Raw genomic sequence first — 17,863 nt, 5'->3', positions numbered from 1 at the left:
TAAAAAACAAAAAAACAAAAATCTTGAGATAACGGAGTACCTTATTGGAATCCCTTTTTTAACTTTAAGGTTGAAAAACTGTACAACTATTAACTACTTTTAGCACTACCCAGGAATAACGACGTGGATGTAGTAGTTTTTTATCCCCTTTGGGGTGCTTGTTTTAGGTGAGTCCCCTTGCCTCTCACAATTTGGTATGATTGTCTTATCTGTTTGAAATTAATTTAATTTAATAAGTGCTCAAATTGGCGACCTTCGACTTCAATGCACTTATTGATCCGAACTTCCATAGATCGTACACAACTGCGGAGTACATCAGGTGATATTTTGGCACAAGCATTTCGGATTCGTTGCATCATATTTTCACGAAATGTTGGCACTTCTTTGTAAACTTCGCTCTTTATGTAACCCCATAAATAAAAGTCTGGAGACGTAAGGTCTGGAGATCTTGCTGGCCAATTTACTGGACCCCCTCTACCGATCCAGCGTCCATTGAATTCGCGATCCAAAACTTCACGAGCAGTTCGGGAGTAATGCGATGGACATCCATCGTGTTGAAACCACATTTGTTGTCTTACATTTAAGGGTACGTCCTCAAGTAAAAGCGGAAGTTGATTTTGTAAAAAATTACGATATGTTTCGCCGTTTAAATTGCCTTCAATGAAGTATGGACCTACTATCTTGTCATCAACTATTCCACACCAAACGTTCACAGACCATTGACGCTGATGCTCAACTTCACGTAACCAATGTGGATTTTGAATACTCCAGTAGTGCATATTATGTCTATTAACCGTGCCATGGTTCGTAAAAGAGGACTCGTCTGAAAATAGGACTTTAGCAAAGAAATTAGGATCTTGTTGTATTTGTTGACATGCCCATTGACAAAAGATAACTCGGTTCTGAAAATCATTATCATGAAGTTCTTGGTGCAACGAAATGTGATAGGGATGATATTTATAACGTTTTAATATCCTGCCTACACTACGTCGCGAAATTCCAGAATCGCGTGCAATTTGTCGAGTACTGACATGAGGGTCAACATTTACTGCAGCTAATACAGCAATTTCATTGTCAGTTCCAGTAACTAGGTTTCGACGGGCTCTTTTTCTCTTAGACACACTTCCCTCTTGTAGAAATTGTGTAACAACCCGATAAAAAGATGCTCGAGATCGCACGTTATCCGGAAAACGTTCAGCATAAAGTGTAACGACATCGTCAACATTTCTACCACATTCACCATAAATAAGAATCATTTCTATCTTCTCTTCTACAGAAACAGCCTCCATTTTAAAAAAAGTTTTGCACTGACAAAATTTGAAAAGATAATCTGATTTCAGAAAAAAAATTAGGATAAATGAAATGGGGTAAATATCCCCTATATTAAAATTAAAAACTCACGAAAAAAGAAAACGAAAATACAAAAAAATGTCAATTATGCCTTTTCAAAGTAATCCGTTAAATCTTTTTCTAGTTTATTAAGTTTAGATTAAAAATCACCACCCCATGAAAAAGTAGTCTGTACTTTACATGTGATATATGCTATCCAAAGTGTTTTGGCCTCCTGGACACAACCCCAACAAAGTACTCCGTTATCTCAAGATTTTTGTGTTTTTTTGTTTTTTATGGCCAAAATATGGGTTAAATCGAAAAAATAATAAGAACAAAAAGTATTTTTTTTCGATTTCCAATCGAAATCCGTGGCAAAAAATGGGTGTTACCATTTAAAAAAACGAATTCTGATCAAAAAACGCCACTTCCGGTCTAGACCGGAAGTTGTAATATGGACCTTTCGATAGCCTCTTTAATGCCCTACAACTTTTGTCTAAAACTTTTTTCAAAATAATCGACTCCAATCGAGATATTATCTTGTCTCAAGATAAATGCCCCACCCTGTATATACAAATATACATATACAATATAAATATATACAATTAATAAACAAAATATACATTTATTTACAACGGTATCCGATAATGTTCCCACGGTAGCGTATCGGTAGTATCAGGTACGATATATCGCTTGTCGTCGTACGGACTCAGAGCAATTTTCGTCTCGCGGATCGTGTATACTTGATGCAGTGTTTAGATCGTATACACGACTGCTGACGCGTCATTTCAATCTCTTCGTTCAAGCACCGCGTGTAATCGTCAAACGTTATCGTTCTCGTGACAACGTTGCTCTTGACGCCTTTCACTTTCTTCGTATCTTTTTTCCCATGCACTCGTAACGCGTACATCTTTGCTCTGAGTCCGACAAATTCGGTCATTATGGCACCGTTATTTTGGTCCTTCATTAGACCCGGTACCTTTTTATTTACAAGCGGTATACCGTACACATTATCCACCGCATAATCGCTCGTGTCGAATCTAGCGATATCACACTTCACATTCTCATACACATCCGCACACTCAATGTGATATATGAGATTGTCCGTATCGATGTACATTACCCGGCATTTGTCGCGATACATTGTCGTTATATACTCGTGATGAAATTCGTACAAACATGTCTTGGATATGTCGAGTATACACATACCCACGTAAATTGGTTTGTAGAATTTTACCTCGAGTTTACGCAATTCCACAGCGATTAAGTTTTCCGAAAAAACGCTTCTGCTGTGGAAATTTGGTTTCGGGATCATCGCCTCCGACCGTCCCACTTTGTTAATAATTTTACATCGACATGATTCCGCACATTTTCCATCGTTTTGCCAAATACCGCATTATTCATTAATTTATATAAATTTATTTCGAAATCATTTTTAGCCGATGTTCTAAAATGTGTATTTAATTCTATGTAATTTCGAAGCAAGGGAAATTGAGAAAACTGTAAAATTCGATGTATTTTTGTTACACGAAGGCCGTGACGCGTGACACTGCTGCAGGTTGCAGTAGTGTATCACGTAACGCTTCTTATCGTATAATGTTATAAGCAGCTTGAATTCCCGCTTGCCAGGTGGTTTGTCGCGTGTCGGGCAAAACGGTAGGTCAGTGTGCGCATCGTGAAGATGTTGCGGGTACTCGAGGTCCACTTCGAGGATATAACCCGTAGGCGAATCTAACGCGATGGATGATACGTCAAAATTTGACACATCGTCGACCCATCGAAAATCAGCATAGGGCAATGGTTGACACATTGTCCATCCGTACAAATTATTTACATCAAAGTACATCAAGTACGATGATGGTTTCGATGGATCGTACGACTCCATGTACTTGTTATTAGCGCGAGCGTATCTACCCGAACATTGGCTCAGACCACCGCGTATACCACGTTCGATAAACATAACCATGTCGATGTCTGTAACCAACTCGAACGTGATCTTTGTATGTTTCAACATGGCGTCCCACGTGTATCCGGGGAGAGTATAATAATACGCGGGGTCGAGTCCGTAACTTTCGATACATTTATCTCGAAAGTTTTCGAAAATGTCGGCTAATAACAAGACATCAATTTTCAGGTACAAGTCGCTATATTCACCTAGCGTCCGAATGGAGAATCGTGTCCAGACGTTCTCAGCGTGCGCGTAATCGCTCTCGGATACAGTTTCACCGGTCAAGGAACTGTAAAACGATTCGCGCGATGGTAAACACGTATCATGCAACCTGTCGACGGAATCGATGTATTCGTACGGAAATACACCTTTTCGCGTTAACAAATTGAAATTTTCTGTTGATAAATTTTGAAATTCCGATTTTAAAATTTTAAGCTTATCTTTGTCCAAAAATGATGCAAGTTTATCGAGACTCGATGCGAGAAATTTGTATGAATCGATGAAACATAATTTTATTTGATTTTTTGATTCTTCTTCTTCTCTAAGATCAACACTTTTGGTAAACGAAATATATTTTTCCTTGGTTATCGGTAATAACTCGATTTTCCCTTCGAACGCCGTAGCAATATCTTCGATAATAAAATGTACATCGTATCCTGATAAATTATGAAATACTATCGGAATATATAATGATTCTTTGTAATTTAGATTGCAATTTGAGTGTGCTGGACCTCTATACCGACCGGTCAGATGGCAATGATCGCGTACGCGTGTATCGTCTTGCGCAAACGGCTTTTCGCATATATGACAACGAGTGGCGCTTTGGAATTTCTCCCACTCTTCGGACGTTAAATTTACCATGGGGACATTTGTTTTTAAAATATTTTTTATACGTAACGCCAAATTTTTAAGAACTGCGACGAACCATATTATACAATCGGCGCTTCGACGCGAATGATACGCTGAGTCGTCGTACGAACAATGTACATAATAAGCTAAACTAAATACCCGATGGCGTTGATATAATTTTTCTTCTTTCGTCTTGGCCAGGACACATTCCAAGTCGGCGTAGACCATGAATGGAAGCCGCTCCTTCCGATTAGGCTTGCTGAACTCGAGCCACTTGTCCTTGTCGCTCAGCAATCGGACAGCGCAGTCGTTTAGCTTTCCGCAGTCGACCGTATGCGACTGCAACTTGGCGTCCGAAAGAAAATAATGAAGGCATCTGTAAAGAAAAAAAATTTTAATTAAGATTTATGTAACAAAGTGTATAACCTATAATTATCCAAATAATATAAAATAAACTTACCGATCGCAGATATATTTTTGAGTCTTGTGTTTCCTCAGTTGCGAGCTCACGAGCCGGGATAAATTCTTAATCCAAGCGAAATGTCCCATGCTGTTGTCATCTTCAATGTACAGCAGATTCACATGCTTGTCCCGCTTCTGGTCCGAAAGACGTATCGGGACAATGTTTTTGTCTTCGATGCCATACACATTGATTGAAATGTCATTTGCAAGTTCAAATTTCTTAATCTGATTCACAGTCACTGGAAACTCAATGTCCCGGAGATTCAGCACTGTAGCGTAATGCGGATACGATGATTCTCGTTCCGCGTTCCTTTCGGCGTGATACAGAGCGGCGACCACTGCCCACGCGAAACACGCATTGTCTTTAGATTTCACGTTAACCACCGCTCTCTTCATCATAATCTCCCGCGATAACTTGATGTGACATCCCGCGCGCAAAGGATTGTACTTGTTTATATTTATGGTCAAGTTCAGTATTCGCGACAAAGCCCATCCGCTATCGCGTTCCTGAAACTCTTCCAGAGACGCTAGGATGGACTCGATAATGCGCCGTTCATACCACTCGCGTAAATCGGACGTGCGAAAGAGTTCATAGTTTCTCGTATTCACACTTTTATTCGCGTGTTTATCACCCGACACAAATTCGCTGTTGAATATAGTGTTCACTTTTACACAATTGTGTTTTTTTAGAGCGTCCTGCACATGTTCTATCACAATGTCTTTGGCAACTTCGAGAAATTGGCGCGGTTCGATGTGATTATAGTTTATCACCGCACCAGTCGATACGCGACTCTCGAACGCCGTATCAATTTCGCGCCACACAAGTGCATTTTGACGCGCACTACATCCGGCACCCGCGTGTACGAAACGTCTACGTACCGAATTTTTCAAACCTTCGAGGTGCGCGATCCGAGCAATCAGTGATTGTCGATTTCCGATCGATAATCGCGGCCGTTTGATTCGACTTTGCTCTTCCAATGACTCGATGTACTCGTCGCATCGTTGCTCCCACACAATGTAGTTTTCCAACGAATCAAGCAAAGCGGATTGTTCTCGCAAAATTTGCTCCTCCATATTGCTAACGTACACTTGCAAAATTTAGCGTTTCTAATGATAGGTCTGATGCACTTTAGCTACTGGTAGGGTGCGTCTCTCTATCATGATTTATATATCGTCTCATGCGTTGTTTTATCATCGAACATTCTAGAACGATTTCATCTTACAAAAAATTCCCCGTAGTACCGTGTGCAATTTGGCCTTGATAATTTCACGTTTTGTCACGTACATTTGAAAAATCTAACGTGATTGCATCAGGGGCAACCGTACATCGGTGCTCGATTTTAGCACATTCAGCTAAATCTTTGTCTAGGGATGATGCATGTTTTAACCTTGGCAGTTATTTTTTCACTATTTGTCGCGTACATTTGAATAATTTTAACATGATTGCATCAGGCGCAGCCGTACATCGGCGCTCGATTTTAGTGAATTCAGCTAAATCTTTGTCTAGGGATGATACACATTTTAACCTTGGCGGTTATTTTTTCACTATTTGTCACGTACATTTGAATAATTTTAACGTGATTGCATCAGGCGCAGCCGTACATCGGCGCTCGATTTTTGCAAATTCAGCTAAATCTTAGTTTCGATGCAGATCTTAACCTTGAAAATTTCCCGTTTTATCACGTACATTTGAAAATTTTGACGTGATTGTATCAGGAGCAGCCGTACATCGGTGCTCGATTTTAGCAATTTCAGCTAAATCTTTGTTCCGAAGATGATGATGTCATCGCAGCCGTACATCGGCGCGACAAAATTTTGGAGGAAATTAAAATGTTGCGTCAGCAATAATCCCCTCTACATCACAATTTGGGATACTATTTGAATTGATATTGATTCTAATACGATTGTAGTATTGCATCACTCACGCGTGTGAAAGGTTCATCGCTGAAGAAATATGAATTTCTACGTTCCGATTTGAAACGGTGAAACTCCGCTGTGTAAGAAGCAAAAATGTGACACGTAAGTTTAAATCGTTTAAAAAATTTGTTACTTATTGATTTTTAATATTGTTGTATAATTATTTATATTTTATAGTATCCAGCCGCGTCGTGCGGCTCGCATACTTGGAAGAAGGTACGCTCTAACCTCGACGTCGTACAAGTATTTGGACATTGGAATAAGCGTTGGAGCTGTATCGTACGTGGAGCTGATTCTCGGCGACAATCGAGGCAATCAAATAGTGTTGCCCTTTTCAACGTGGAATTTGTTGATGCGGAATCAAACAGACGTTGAACAATTTCTACAATCGACTGCTCCCCCATTAAGAATTGGAGATTTAACGATTGAAATGTATCAATCGAAAATTGTAAAACTCACATTATGCGAAAATTCTTTGTACATGAAACCAGAAACGTTATTACATTTATTTAATTTTGAAAATTGTATCGATCATATACACAATTGGTTATGCGAGAATATGTATCTCGTAAATGAAAAATTTAAACAATTTGAAACTGTATTACAACGTAATAATATTACTGCTGTATGCGATGCTGTAAAAACGATACGTGAGAGTGATGCCTTTGACAGCGAATCATTGATCAATTGCGAATTATTAACATGTGCTGTAAATGATATTCTTTATGATGCGTGCAATAAATAATTATTTTTATTCCATCTATGAATTTTATTTCTTTCCTTCCATACGAATAAGAATAGTCGACAATTTTTCTCAACACGCTCCGCCAAAGATGTAGAGAAATGCTGAGGTAGATGAGACGCGATGCTCTAATTGGAATGAGACGCGAGATATTAAAAAGATATATAATGAAGAGGAGTCTGCTGCACTGGAGTATCATTTCTTTCGTTGTTCTTTGCGTTTCATTAGTCTTGTGTATGTTACGTTAGTGCAATGGCTGAAAAACGTAATCATCGGTAATGAAGATATAGATGATAATGATACTGAAGAAAACGTAATCATCGGCAATGAAGATATGGATGAATATGATGCCTAGATGGATCCAGTTGTAGTGGAAAAAATTGAGATTGAGAGAGAGAGAAGAGCGAAATGGAAGAAATTATATGCGAAAGAAGAATCATCTGATAAGGAACCTGATTTCGATTTTCGAACTAGTGATGTTGAAGAATTACTTCAGTATGAGCGGGAACAACTTTCGAAGAAGAATCTGGAAACCTCAGTCGTTCAATTTATAAGAAATCGTGAGCTCGGCTTGAAAAAACCCCGCACAATTTCGTTGAACAGATTTCTCAAAACTCGAGACTATTGAGCGAACTCAGTTAAAAAATGTAATGTAAGTTTTTGTATAGATTGTATATATGCGGAAGATCCTAATCACACTAAAGTAAAATGTTTCGGAAATAGACTTTGTAAACATCTTGAATCATGTAAAGGTATAGACAAATTCGAAGAAGATGTGCATGAGAATATGCTACGACATGACTTGGAAACGTTGAAGGTAAAAATATTTTTGCTAATGTGTAATAAATTTAAAACATTTACAATTATTATGTTTAATTTCAGAGTTTACGAGAGTACATGAATGGTCGACGAGAGGACCAGGAACGGAAGTCCCTCAGCCCGACACATCACCCCTAGTCTCCAGGAGTGACCATCCCCTGACCCCCACTCCCGCACCCCCAAATTATTTTATTATTATATTATATTATTATTATATTATTATTTTATTATTATATTATTATTATTAATCATAATTTAAGCACATACACACACACAATTGTATTAACACATACACATTTTTAATAAATTTTATATATTTTATATTCATAAAAAAAAAATCTAATTATTTACGCGCCTCTCCATGCGTCCCCATCCCTGCGTCTCTCTTGCGCTAGTTATCGCGATATCGTTCTCTCTTGCACGCGTTAATCATAAGTCTCGCGCTAGTTGTAAGTCTATCTCTTTCTCCTGCGCTTAGAATTAGTAATCTCTCTCGCGCTAGGACACAAAAAGTACACTTAAATAAGTACAAAAAGTACATTTAAATAAATTTTATTTTATTTTAATTCAGAAAAAAATCTAATTATTTACGCGCCTCTCCTCGCGTCCCCATCCTTGCGTCTCTCTTGCGCTAGTTGTAAGTTTCGCGATATTATCGTTCTCTCTCGCACGTGTTATCTTCGCGGTATTATCATTCTCTCTTTCGCGTGCGCACTAATTGTAAGTCTCGCGATATTATCGTTCTCTCTCTTGTACACGTCGTCTTGGCGCTATCGTTCTCTCTTTCATATGCATTCTCTCTCACTCGCGTTGTTCTTGCGCTATTGTTCTCTCTCGCACGCGTTGTCTTAAAATATTATCATTTTCTCTCTTTCGCTTAGAATATACTCGTTGTTCACTTACCTTTGCGTCGTCCTTCTCCCACCTATACGTCGTCCTTGTCCCACGTTAACGCCATCCTTGTCGCACTCGTAGTACTGTCCTCTTCACACACACTTTGCACTGTCCTTTTCCCATACGTAGCGCTGTCCTTCTCACACCACTGTCCATCGCTCGCGCCGCGGATCCCTCTTCACCTCGCAGACCCCCTCATCCATCGGTCGCGCCGCGGATCCTCCTTCCCCGCGGGTGACGTCACCCATCGCGCGCCACGGTTCCTCCTTCCCCGCGCGTGACGTCGCCCCCCCCCGCACCGCGGTTCCCCTCGCGCCTCACCCCCCTTGAGAGGACCTGAGTTAGAACCCCCTTAGTATCACTACTAATAATAAATCAAATTGTCTTATTAACAACAAAATACAGGGTGTCTCATTTTAATTTCCCCGGGCAAATATTTCGGAAAGTAATGAAAAATCGAAAAAATGTTTCAGACAATAGTTGTATAATTTCCAGGGTGACATAAGATGGTACCATTGGTTTGACCTTGAAGAGTTATTTGAAGGTCACCTCCAATTTCTTAAATAGAACCTACATTTTCTTATTACATATTCTTGTAGCTTATTTCGAGCTTTCCAAAATACTATAATAAAATATTTTTTCATTGAGTACTTTTCGAGTTATGAGGCTTGAAATCATTTCTTAATTTTACATAAACCGCAATATACCTAGTAAAATATTCATTTTTCAATTATCTTGCCCTAATACTTTTATATACAAATTAATGAGAGAAATCAATTGGTGTAAAAAAAACACATAGTTGTTTCAAAGAAAAAATATGTAATTGTTAATTGCAAATTACATATTTTTTCTTAGAAACAACTATATGTTTTCTTTACACCAATTGATTCCTCTCATTATTTTGTACATAAAAGTATTAAAATAAGATAATCCAAAAAGAATATTTTACAAGATATTTTATGGTTTATGTAAAATTAAGAAGTAACTTCAAGCCCCATAACTTGGAAAGTACTTAATGAAAACTAATTTAATTATAGTGTTTTGGAAAGCTCTCGAGATGAGCTACAAGAATATGCAAAAATATATAGAGTGTTCTATTTAAGAAAATTGAATTGACCTTCACGTGACTTTCAAATGACTTTTCAAGGTCAAACCAATGGCACTGTTTTATGTATCCCTAGAAATCATACAACTTTTGTGACAAAATTTTTTAACATTTTTTTGATTTTTCATTATTTTCCGAAATATTTGCCTGGGGAATTAAAACGAGACATCCTGTGTATATATATATGTATATATATATATATATATATATATATATATATTAATAAATATCTTAATATCGCTAGTCGAATAATCAAAGGATTATTGAAAAAATGTAGTTGACCAAACTAGCCAGAAATTTAGTTTATTATTACGACGTTTCGAGCATATGGTTGTGGTCCTTATCAATTACATACTGCAAAGATTATAAATTGATAAATTAATTGACAGTTTGAATATATAACACGCTCAACGAATTAAATGTAACAATGCTAGTATACCGAAGCCATAAATCAGGAGACCGACATAGACGATGATCTTATAAATTGCACAAATCACATTAACAAAAACGTTATTTATTAAAAGATTTAAATTAGAGAGAAATTGATGTGTCCGTGAGAGACTTCGTCAAGAGACTAAATGTACTTGATAAGGACCACAACCATATGGTCGAAACGTCGTAATAATAAACTAAATTTCTGGCTAGTTTGGTCGACTACATTTCTTCAATATATATATATATATATATATATATATATATATATATATATACAGGGTGAATCATAATGGTTGTACCAATCTTTTACCATTAAAGATCAATTACCGACTACAATTCTAATCAATTGAATGATTCATAAATGACAGCTGCTTGGATCGACCGTTAGAAGTGATATTTGAAAAAAAATCTGAGCTCAAGAAGATCAAAATCAAGGTCAATGATTAATTATTAATATTTTGGTTTTTTTTACTCTTACTTTTAGTGTTACTCGGAAACAACGACGTGGACGTAGTAAGTTCTGTTTCCTTCGGGGTGTTTTATTTTTGTGAGTCCCCTTACCTCTCACATCTGAGGTGCTTTATTTTTGTGAGTTCCCTCTCACCAATATTTTATCAATCACCTACGGAGTAGCTGTTCGAAATTGCCTCCGTCTGCTCCAAGGCACAAATTCATACTTGATTGAAATTGAAACCAAGCTTCGCATTAGAGTATTGTAACTGTAAAACACATTTTTTAAAATGGCTGACTATCCTCCTAATGAAATTGTTGATATGATATTAATTTTAGGGGAATGTCATAACAATTGCGCTGCTGCGTCAAGGCTTTATGCTCAACGCTTTCCAGGTAGGAGACATCCAAGCAACATAATAATAAGAGGATTGACTCAAAGAGCTCGCAATGGACATCTTGTTCGGCAACGACGATGTTATGACTATAACGAAAATGATGCGTGAGCTGTTGCTATTCTAGCAATGGTTCATTATGATCCTCATATTAGTACTCGCCAAATTGAAAGAGAAACAGGTATATCATAAAGAACAGTTTCAAGAATTTTAAAAGCTCTAAAGTATCATCCATATCATATCACTATAACACAAGCTTTAAGGCCGAATCATTTTCAATTGCGTATAGACTTTTGCCAATGGGCTTTACGAAAAATACAGGATGATCCATTTTTTGAGTACGTGCTTTTCTCTGATGAGGCCACATTTTATAACGACGGACAACTTAATAGACACAATTGTCATTATTGGTCGGATGAAAACCCTCACTGATACAGACCTTTAAATCATCAAAATCGATGGGGTCTTATGGTATGGTGTGGAATGGTAAATGGCTATTTAATTAGTAAAAATTCAATAAAAGGCTTTAAGGACCAACGCAATGGTGAAAGAAGCGAAATAAAAACAGTTATATTAAAATAATAACCTATACAAAACGTTTATTTGGTTTTAATGACAAACGCCGCGTTTCGATCCAATTCGGATCCTTATCAATGTCAAATCACGAAAACACAATAAATAAAATAAAATAAAGGTGGCAGTTATTAGTAATACGTAATGGAAAGACGCAAAAACAAATTAAATAAATAATAATATAAGAGTCAAAATAGATAGCGCAAAAAACGATCGAAATTCAAATTGCACAAAGAAACGCACGCGTTGATAAGCGCATAAGCAACCATATTTAATTGGTCCTTATTTTTTTGAAAAAAGTGTTAATAGGAACAGCTATTTACAGTTGCTAAGAGAGCACCTACCAGGGCTATTAGAAAATGTTGACTTAGCAACTAGACAGAGAATGTGGTTCCAACAAGATGGTGCACCGCCACATTACGCACTTATCGTACGTGCCTTTTTGAATAATCAATATAATAATAGATGGATAGGACGAGGTGGTCCAGTTGCGTGGCCTCCTTGCTCACCAGACCTCACACTACCAGACTTTTATTGTGGGGATACTTAAAAAATGTTGTTTTTGCTCAACGGACTACAACAAAGAATGATATGATGGAACGCATTCGGAGAGCCTGCGCAGCTGTCCCTAGAAACACTTTGCTTTCAACAGTGAGAAATTTTGAGCGATGTTTAAATTTGTGCCTTGGAGCAAACGGAGGCAATTTCGAACAGCTACTCTGTGGGTGATTGATAAAATACTGGTGAGAGGCAAGGGGACTCACAAAAATAAAGCACTCCAGATGTGAGAGGCAAGGAGACTCACAAAAATAAAGCACCCCGAAGGAAACAGAACTTACTACGTCCACGTCGTTGTTTCCGGGTAACGCTAAAAGTAAGAATAAAAAAAACGAAAAAATTAATAATTAATCATTGACCTTGATTTTGACCTTTTCGAGCTCAGATTTTTTTTTCAAATATCACTTCTAACGTAAAATTTTACGCTCTTTCCAAATCCGATGTCAAAAATAGGGGTTCTAATTTTAAAAAATGACCTTGACCTTCAAACGACCTTGAAAATTGATCTCAAGGTCAAAGTTATTGGCACAATCAGATGTCCCCCTTCATCCTCTACAATTTTCATACCAATCATTTTTTTGTATCTGATGTAGTTTTGGAGAAATTTGCAATTATAGATTAAAATGGCTCACCCTGTATATATATATATATATATATATATATATATATATATATATACATATAATTTTCCTAAAAAAATCAAAACTAAATATGAAATCAATGATTAATTAGCCAAGTACATTGAAGCAATTGATAGAGATTTGTAATTTGAAAAATTTGTCGCAAATTCAATCTTGCATTTATATATTAGATTCTCGACAAAATAAAAATGATTTTCAAAATAAGTTTCAAGTAAAGGAACTAAAAAAATTAAGACCAAAACAACTTACAAAAACTTGGCGTGCTCGGTGATAATACATAAAATGATACAAAGTTTGCGAATTATATACCTGTAATTAATTTCAATAGAAATATGTGAACTATAATACGACCCGAGCACGCCAAGTTTTTGTAAGTTGTTTTGGTCTTAATTTTTTTAGTTCCAAATTTACTTGGAACTTATTTTGAAAATCATTTTTATTTTGTCAAGAATCTAATATATAAATGCAAGATTGAATTTGTGACAAATATTTCAATTTACAAATCCCTATCAATTGCTTCAATGTACTTGGCTAATTAATCATTGATTTCATATTTAGTTTTGATTTTTTTTAGGAAAATTATATATATTTTTTGAGGGAAAATTTTTATAAATTATTTATTATAAGGGTACTTTTTATTAAACGTTTTGTTGCATTCAAAGTGGAATATTTTTTATGTACTTGGCGTATTTTTTTTACCTTTGTAAGGTTTTTTTGGAAGGATTTCACATCTTTTTGTAAAATTTATTTATATATTTCTGCAAAAAATATATATGCATTTTTCTGCAAAAAATATATATATGCCTTTTAAAAAAAATATATATGCCTTTTCTGCAAAAAATATATATGCATTTTTAGCACTTCTAGGCCAACTATACTTTTGTACTACTAAATCATTTATTAATTGCCATCCGGTATATTATTATATATTATACGTCAAAATTATTGATTTAATTAAATTTTTATCATTACATATTTACTATTATAGATTTCATTATTATTGCATTATTATTTATTATAAAATAAAATTTTGTTTCACATATGAAGAATCAAAGAAAATTTTAGAAGTTTAGATTTAATAAAAATAAAACATGCTGCAATTCTGTCATTGTATTAGATTTCTATCTTAAACAAAATGAAATTTAAAGTGAAATTTAGCCATTACTACGTTTAAAGAGAAAGAAAAGAAGTTAAAAATTCGAAAACTTAAACAGAGATATATATATATATATATATATATATATATATATATATATATATCGATACGCAACAAACTTATATTAAACTTTTACTTATATTACTTATATATACAGGGGTTGGACAAAATAATATGAACACCTGACATATACAATATTTATTTATTAATAACGCTCCCGCCATACTGTTTTTGTCGAAACAGTATTACTCAGGTGAGCGTTGAGTTCTGCTGTCACTTTTGCCGCGGTAGTTTTATGTTGTCTGGCCACAATCCTTTTTAATGTTCGTCGGTCTCTGTCAGTTAACTTTGGGTTTCGTCCACTATTCCTCTTCGCCGATGATGTTTTACTATGTTTTGTGTATGCTGTCATTACCGTGGATACTGTCGCTCATGAGACGTTAAACAGTTCAGCTGTTTTCGTCACAGACGCTCCCGCTAACCGAGCACCAACGATTTGCCCTCTTTCGAAGTCTGAGAGATCACGCATTTCACCGATCACTTGTTATAACCGTCGCAGAACAAAGCGTATAATACACTGAAATATAACCTACAAGACCTGCCACGTAAACTGTGCATTACATACGCGTCGAATTATTTACACGGAAGCAGTGTTGCCAACATGCAACAAACTGTACTATATTGCATGGTGTTCATATTATTTTGTCCAACCCCTGTATATATATATATATATATATATATATATATATATATATATATATATAAAATATGTAATAAGTAAATAATAATAATATAATTATGATAAAAGTTTAATCCAATGTTATAGTCTTGCAGACTATAACCTATTTAAATATTAGTATCTATATATAATTAAAAGAAGTGTCAGAAATATTGTTGGGAAATGCGGCAGCCTGATAGGTAGGTATGGATCGACGTCGATATAATACTCAATGAAGTTGCTGCTGTATTCTCTACAACAGTTGATGGAGAAATTCCAGAATCATATGTTACAATACGTAATAAAAATACTAAAACTTTACAAAAAGTTAGTATTATGGATCCAAATGTAGAACCATGGATATATCCATTATTTTATCCATATGGTACTCAAGGATGGCATCGTGATTTTAAAAAATTAAATAATGATAGACGAATAACTAGAGGACAGTATATTAAATATCGTATAGCTATTCGTGATGAATTTAATGTTTTTTTATTAGGACGTCGCTTATTTCAACAGTGGCTTGTAGACAGCTATGTAAAAATAGAAAAAGATAGAATTGATTATTGTAAAAATCATCAAAAAGAATTACGTAGTGAAACATATCAAGGTTTAAGAGATTATTTACAAACTATGGCTAATAATTTAAATGGGCGTATTGGGAAAATGGTTGTACTTCCTTCCACATTTACTGGATCGTCACGCAATATGTTACAAAATTATCAAGATGCAATGGCAATAGTTAGTAAATTTGATAAACCAGATCTTTTCATTACTATGACTTGTAATCCAAAATGGTGAAATTGAACAAAATCTTTTACCTGGTCAACAAGCTTCGGATAGACCTGATATTTGTGCTGGTGTTTTTAATATAAAAAAAGATTATTTAATTGATTTAATCGTTAAACAAAAATTTTTTGGTGAAGTAGCAGCATTTTTATACGTTATTGAATTTCAAAAACGCGGTTTGCCATATGTTCATATGTTTATTACTTTAAAATACAATTATAAAATCACAACTCCGGAAATTGTTGATAAATATATTTCTGCTGAAATTCCTGATCCATATGAGAATCGTATTCTACATGATGTAGTTATGAAACATATGATTCACGGACCTTATAGTGATTGGTGTTTGGTAGATGGACGTTGTTCAAAATATTATCCGAAACCTTTTCTCGAAGAAACTAAAATGGATGAAGATGCTTATCCTTATTATCGCCGACGAAATAATGGAACAAATTTTGAACGTCCTGGTGGATATGTAGTTGATAATCGTTATGTTGTTCCATATTGTCCTACTTTATCAATTATATTTGTAACGAAGCACATGCCTCGTTCCTAATTATCGTTTTGTTTCTGCAATAAATACACTATTTAATTCTGTACTCGCTTATCTAATCGCACCCGCTAATTTCCCGCTATATACCTGTTATCTCGCTCGCAACCTAGCATGCTCGCACGCTCTCTCGCTCGCACGCTCGCTTTCTCGCTTGCTCTCGCCGCTTTGCGCTTGCTGTCTCGCTCTCGCTTGCTCTATTCGAATATTCCCAAATTTCGCAGTCGTGCCCCACCTGAGTAATTCGCGAGGTAGGGGATCTCCGGCCAGGTATAAAAGCCGGCACGACCAGTGTCTCGGGGCCAGATCCTGACCAGATCTCGCCCGGGCCGAGGTGCTCCTCGGCTCGACCGGGTGCTCTCGGTGCCGGTCATCCCATCCCGCTCGAAGCCTACCGAGCTCCTGTCCTCGCTCTCTGGTTCAGAGCACGGCCTTCACCGTGCCCGGTCGGGTGTACCCGACAACCAGGAGTTCCCATCGAGCCATGGACGACCCGGTCCAGGGTACGGGCGCTCCCGTACTCGGTCGGTTGAAACCGACGTCCGGAAACGGCTCTCACTCCGGTCGAGGCGTTCCTCGATCCGCCGGGTGTCTCCGGCTTCCTGAAACCGCTCCAGATCGAGGTGTTCCTCGATCTGCCGGGTGTCTCCGGCTTCCTGAAACCGCTCCAGGTCGAGGTGTCTTTCGACTCCCGCCGAGTAATTCCGGCTCCTGTACCAGTCCCGGTCGGAGGCGTTCCTCGATCCACCGGTTTTTCGGCTCCAGTCCGAGACGACTTGTCCGATCCACCGGATAACTCCGGGTTTTCCTTGTACGCAGTCTCAGTCGAGGCAAACGCCCGACTGCACGGGGTGTCGCCGGCAACTCTACGCCGTACTGATAAAGCCCCGTCGACGGTACAATACTAGTCCTAGGTTCCGTGTCCGTCCCGAATATCCGTCTCGCGTTTCCGTAGAGTAAGTCTGTGTTTCCGTGACCGTCCGATAATAGGGTTTCCGCGCGCCCGTTGTATATTTCTCCGTAGAGTAAGTCCGTGTTTCCATGAACGTCCGATACTAATTTTCGTGCGCCCGTTGTATATTTCTTGATCGCGCCAGACCTGCCGTTCCGATTCGTACACCGGATACCCTGTCGTTCCGATTCGTACACCGGGTACTATTTTTCCTAGATTAGTTAAACACACGCTGACATTTAAACATTACCATACACATACATTACCATACACGACATTTATACTTTCACACACACACACACACACCTCGTTGTACAAAATTCATTCATTCAATAAACACACATCTAGTTTTAAGAACAAATGATCGCACAAGTTGATTTATTTCCCTCCCCCCCCTTCGCTCGAATCCTGGCTATCCGACGAGCCGTTCCGGAGCGTCGAGAAAGGTGGACCGTTACATATTTAATAGTTATATAATAGTTATTTAATAATCATATAAATGTTGAAGTAGTTTCAAGTATTAAATCAGTTAAATATCTATATAAATATAAAGGACATGATGTTGCTGCTATAACTAT

The sequence above is a fragment of the Camponotus floridanus genome, unplaced genomic scaffold (genome assembly GCF_003227725.1).
Source record: "Camponotus floridanus strain SB8 unplaced genomic scaffold, Cflo_v7.5 scaffold351, whole genome shotgun sequence".
NCBI lineage: Eukaryota > Metazoa > Arthropoda > Insecta > Hymenoptera > Formicidae > Camponotus > Camponotus floridanus.
The sequence above is the reverse complement of the archived record's forward strand: the minus strand, read 5'-3'. Positions refer to the sequence as shown.